Source organism: Ovis aries, chromosome X (genome assembly GCF_016772045.2).
Source record: "Ovis aries strain OAR_USU_Benz2616 breed Rambouillet chromosome X, ARS-UI_Ramb_v3.0, whole genome shotgun sequence".
NCBI classification, from domain to species: Eukaryota; Metazoa; Chordata; class Mammalia; order Artiodactyla; family Bovidae; genus Ovis; species Ovis aries.
The window spans coordinates 33,674,458-33,680,604 of record NC_056080.1 but is presented as its reverse complement, the minus strand read 5'-3'; the positions used below and the strand labels follow the sequence as shown (position 1 = coordinate 33,680,604).

The 6,147-nt window shown below is 40.7% G+C and overlaps 1 pseudogene; it reads right to left on the bottom strand.

Annotated features, from left to right (window-relative positions):
* Positions 1 to 5,025: 5,025 nt before the first annotated feature.
* LOC105605420 (serine/arginine-rich splicing factor 2-like) lies at positions 5,026 to 5,759 on the bottom strand (annotated as a pseudogene).
* Between the last annotated feature and the right edge of the window lie 388 nt (positions 5,760 to 6,147).

Genomic DNA, 6,147 nt, shown 5'->3' with positions numbered 1-6,147 from the left:
AAGGCAAAGGAGAAAAGGAAAGTAATACCCATCTGAGTGCAGAGTTCCAAAGAAAAGCAAGGAGAGATAAGAAAGACTTCCTCAGTGATCAATGCAAGGAAATAGAGAAATACAATAGAATGGGAAAGATTAGTGATCTCTTCAAGAAAATTAAAGATACCAAGGGAACATTTCATGCAGATTGACACACTAAAGGACAGAAATGGTATGGACCTAAGAGAAGCAGAAGACATTAAGAAAAGTTGGGGAGAATGCAAAGAAGAACTATACAAAAAAGATCTTCATGACTCAGATAACCATGGTGCTGCGATCACTGACCTAGGGCCAGACATCCTGGAATACGAAGTCAAGTGGGCCTTAGGAAGCATCACTACAGACAAAGCTAGTGGAGGTGATGGTATACCAGCTGAGCTTCTTCAAATCATAAAAGATGATGCTGTTAAAGTGCTACGCTCAATATGCCAGCAAATTTGAAAATATCAGTAGTGGCCACAGGTCATTTTTCATTCCAATCCCAAAGAAAGGCAATGCCAAAGAACGTCCAAACTACCACACAATTGCACTCATCTCACATGTTAGCAAAGTAATGTTAAAATTCTCCAAGTGAGGCTTCAACAGGACATGAACTGAGAACATCTAGATTTTCAAGCTGGATTTAGAAAAGGCAGAGGAACCAGAGATCAAATTGCCAATATCCATTGGGTCATTGGAAAAAGAAGAGTTCCAGAAAAAAACATGTATTTCTGCTTTATTGACTATGCCAATGCCTTTGTCTGTGTAAAGCACAACAAACTGTGGAAAATTCTGTAAGTAAGGAGAATACCAGACCACCTGACCTGCCTCCTGAGAAAACTTTATGCAGGAAAACAACCAACATTTAAAACCCAACATGGAATGATGGACTGGTTCCAAATTGGGAAAGGAGTATGTCAAGTCTGTATATTGTCACCTTGCTTCTTAAATTATTCTCAGAGAATATCATGCGAAATGCCAGGCTGGATGAAACACAAGCTGGAATCAAGATTTCTGGGGAAAATAACAATAACCTCAGATATACAGAAGCCACCACCCTTAGGGCAGAAAGTGAAGAAGAACCGAGGAGCCTCTTGTTGAAAGAGAAAGAGGAGAGTGAAAAAGCTGGCTCAAAACTCAACATTAAAATAAACAAACATCATGGCATCTGGTCCCATCACTTCATGGCAAAGAGGTGGGGAAACAATAGAAACATTTAGAGACTATTTATTTTGGGCTCCAAAATCACTGCAGATGGTGACTGCAGCCATGAAATTAAAAGATGCTTGCTATTTGGAAGAAAACCTGTGACCAACCTAGACACCATATTAAGAAGCAGAGACATTACTTTGCTGACACAGGTCCATCTATTCAAAGCTATGGTTTTTCCATTAGTCATGTATGGATGTGAGAGTTAGACCATAAAGAAAGTTGAACACTGAAGAACTGATGCCTTTGAACAATGATTTTGGAGAAGACTCTTGAGATTCCCTTGGACTGCAAGATCAAAGAAGTCATTCCTAAAGGAAATCAGTCTATTAATTGGAAGGACTGATGCTGAAGTTCCAATATTTTGGCCACCTGATTCGAAAACCTGACTCATTGGAAAAGACCCTGATGCTGGGAAAGATTGAAGGCAAGAGGAGAAGGGATGACAGAGGACGAGATGTTTGGATGGCATCACTGACTCAGTGGACATAAGTCTGAGCAAGCTCCGGGAGTTGGTAGGACATGGGAGACTGGCATGCTGCAGTCCATGGGGCTGTAAACAGTCAGACTCCACTGAGCGAGAGAACTGAACTAAACTGAAGTTTAGCAAAGTCTTCATTTGCATGAGTAGGTGTATACTTGTGTGTGTGTGTGTGTGTGTGCATATATATATATGTGTGTGTGTGTGTGTGTGTTACATTTTAAAAGTTTTAACATGTTTGGTTAGGATAATAACCAGTAACCACTAGTCAGATCTCTTTTTCAATGAGCTTGGTTTTCCGGTTATTATTTATTTTTTTAGATTCCACAATTAAGTGAGATAATAAAGCATTTGACTTTCTCTGTCTTATTTTCAATTCTCACTGCCCAATTCTCTTTATCTCACAAACTGACTAAATCAGTTGTAGACAATAACTATTGTGTTATAAGACTTCAAAGTTTGAGATAAAGTACATTCATACCACAGAGGAACTTTGAAAATTTCAGTGAAATAGGTCTCTGTTACTAGTATCCAGCTGAGCTACTCACTGAAAAAATAAATTCTCAAACTATTGTTTGGAATCTTGTTTTCAATATTTCTTCCTAAATATCACAATTGATGTTCCCAAACCTCATTTCAATTCTGTGTATTTAATGGCAATATAATGAGGCATTCAATATACAGGAAAGAGGACTGGGTTGAGAATTTAGAGACTTGGGTTGAAGTCTAATCATTAACCCATTATTTACCCAAATACTTCCTCTTTCTAGCCTCCAGTTTCTTAAATTCGAATATGTGAAAATTGAATCTATTTTTCATGGTTTAATTTAGTCAGTTTCTCAGACAAAGAGAATTGGACAGTGAGAATTGAAAATGAGACAGGGAAAGACAAATATTTTACTATCTCACTTTATGTGGAGTCTTAGAAAAAAAAAAAAGACAAAGCTGAAATACCAAGCTCCTCGAAAAAGAGATCAGACTAGTGTTTACCAGAGGTAGGGGAAGGAGGGGTGGGAAATTAGAGCTATGTGGTCAAAAGGTACAAACTTCCAGTTATAAGATAAGTAAGTAGTAGGGATGTAATGTTGGAGAAGGCAATGACAACCCACTGCAGTACTCTTGCCTGGAAAATCCCATGGACGGAGAAGCCTGGTGGGCTGCAGTCCACAGGGTTGCAAAGAGTCGGATATGACTGAGCAACTTCTTTCACTTTTCACTTTCATGCATTAGAGAAGGAAATGGCAACCCACTCCAGTGTTCTTGCCTGGAGAATCCCAGGGATGGTGGAGCCTGGTGGGCTGCCGTCTAAAGGATTGTACAGAATTGGACATGACTGAAGTGACTTAGCAGTAGCAGCAGGGATGTAATGTACAACATGACTATAGCTACCACTGCTGTATGATATATAGGAAAGTTATTAAGAAAGTAAATTCTAAGTATTCCCATGACTAGGAGTAATTATTTTTCTCTCTCTCTCTCTCTCTTTTTTTTTTTTTTTTGTTGTTGTTGTTGTTGTATCTATATGAACAGATGGATGTTAGCTGGACCTATTGTGGTAATCATTTCTTGAGATATATAAATCAAACCATCATTTGGCATGCCTTAAGCTTATACCGGGATGTATGTCAATTATTTTTCAATAAAACTGGAAAAAAAAGAAAGAAAATAATGTCTGAAACAGAGTGTCAAATTGGCAACCATGAATTAAAGAGGAAAGGTTGAGTGGGGCTACAGTTAGGGCCAGTAATGCTGAGATAAAATTCCAAAGTCAAGCTAGGATTAACTGTCTCCCAAAATGTTCATTCAAAGCCAGTAAATTAAAATAGAGTATTGAGCCAAAGAAGACAATTCAAAAAGACTCAGAGCAGAGCCACGGTAAAGTCATACCCAGCTTGGGGATCAAAGCCATAAGGTAGTAGCAGATGTGTGTGACATTGATTTTAACTTGCTAAATTATATTTATACCTTGGATCTCTGAAAGTTGAATACTCAGTTGTTTTGATATCTTTGTTTATAACACATGTGAGATGTATGACCTCAATTATCTTTTCTGTTACATACTTTTATGAATGAGAATATACTCACAACAAAATTTTTTAAAACACTAGGGAAAATTTTTGTTCAGAAAAATACGGTACATATATAACAAAAACATATAGCATGTTATTAGCACTTAGAAAATAACAAATTCTTAGCATCTTTCATATTTAAGTTCGTAACTGAAGATGGTCAGATTGACCACTTTGGATGAGAAAGGAAAAAATAAAGACACAGTTACTTTTACATTCACCTGCTAGATGTGTTCACTGTAGGCTCCCTTATGTATGTGAGGCCTGGGCCTGGGTGGCTGCAAGTACAGTTGTCAAGCTTTTAACAAACTGGATAACCATTTGTTTCTCCACAGCACATTATCTTTACATAGGAGCAATCGGCAGAAAACGTGAAGTAGCCAAGCATTCTGTCCTACAAAACACCACCTTAACAGTCATCCATCATTGCCCAACTGTTTTACAGCTGTCTGCTAAGTCACTTCAGTTGTGCCCGACTCTGTGCGACCCCATAGAGGGCAGCCAACCAGGCTCCCCCATCCCTGGGATTCTCCCGGCAAGAGTACTGGAGTGGGTTGCCATTTTCTTCTCCAATGCATGAAAGTGAAAAGTGATAATGAAGTCGCTCAGTCGTGTCCGACTCTTAGCGACCCCATGGACTGCAGCTTACCAGGCTCCTCATCCATGGGATTTTCCAGGCAAGAGTACTGGAGTGGGGTGCCATTGCCTTCTCTGACAACTGTGTCTACTGCACACAAATACATGAAACTAGAAATATGTTTGATAAATAATTCTTTAAAAAATTATTTTCACCTTAAATTTCTCTGTATTGATGCAGATCCAGATTACCATTTAAATCCTAAGGTAAATAACACATGTACATACATTTATAATAACTTCAAGTAGGTCTTTATTTTTAAAAGAATGATGGCAATGAAGAGTCAATCACTAGACAGTCTTTGACTACTCAGAAAGAAAAGGCTACACACATTTTCTTAAGTCCAGAGGCCACAAATTAGATAACAATCTGTTTACTTTCAAAGAAACTGCAGTATATACAGATAAATGAAACTTTACCTCAAATATTCAAACCAATAACAAAGCTGTTTATCTCACAAACTTAAAAGATATATGAATAAAAGAAACAACAACAACAACAACAAAAAATCATTATGAAATGAAGTTTACCGCTTGAGGCAAAATTCGAAACAAGTAAAAGGTTACACAATGTGTTAAAGAATAAACTTTTCAACAGATAGTGGCTAATTTCAAAGACTGATCACCTGAGATGTGGTTCCTCTCCTTCCGCTGTCCCCCTCATTCCCTTCCACACACACCCCCTCCTAGTTTTCAGGTTGTTCGTTAATTATTTTTCTAATATGACACCGCTCCTTCCTCTTCTGGAAACCTGGAGGGATTTTGTGATTGTCCTCAGGACCTGTACTTTCTTCCTGGTGGGAGGCTTCTGGATCTAGACCTAGACGTGGTTGCTGAGGAAGATCTGGCCTCCGAGGAGGACTTGGTACTTCCAGGAGAACTTGATCTCGAGGATGATGGAGAACTATCACAGGAGAGAGATGGACGCTTTGAACTGCTGAAGTGAGATCGGGCCTGAGATGGCGATCGGCTCCTGGTGAGGGACCTGCGGCAGCGACCAAGCTGTGGCTCTGGCGTGCTTGACTCAGGGGAGGAGTTTCCTGGCTGCGGCCTTGGTGGAAATCTAGGAGGCGACCGTGGCGTGCCATCTGCACCCGCAGCTCACGGCCATCCAGCATGACCCCGTCCAGGGCGTCCATGGCCTCCTCGGCGTGGCGCTTGTCCTGGAAGCGGACGAAAGCAAAGCCGCGGGACTCTAGAGTGAAGCGGTCCCGGGGCATGTACACATCACCGATAGGCCCATACTTCTCGAAGATGCGCCTCAGGGTGCGGTGTGAGATGCGGTTGGTCAGGTTGTCCACCTTGAGGGAGATCAAGTCGCCCACGTTGGGAGGAGGGCGGCTGTAACTCATGACCTTTGCGAGCTAAGCGGGGAGTCCCCGCAAACTGAATTCTGAGCTAGCTGCAGTCTGCGAAGGCTGCGAGGACGACGCAGGGTCTAAGTTTGCCTTGGCCTTGTTCAGCCTGAAGACTCTGCCTCTTTGCGTCAGTTGACTCAGCCGGTGGCTGCTTAGACACCCTCGAATGTTGAACGTTCGGTCCGCGCGGATTGTCTCCAGAGCTCAGACTGCTGGAGGAACAGCTGTGTACCAGTTTTCCGTTTTTTAAAGTGAAAGTTCATGACCATAACATCATTTTATGACTTTTCCTGTATATGTCTATACACCCAGTTTTAATTATGGGCAAAAGTATATGCATATAGATGTAATTATGTGACTAAGTATATGGCAGTGCTGATTC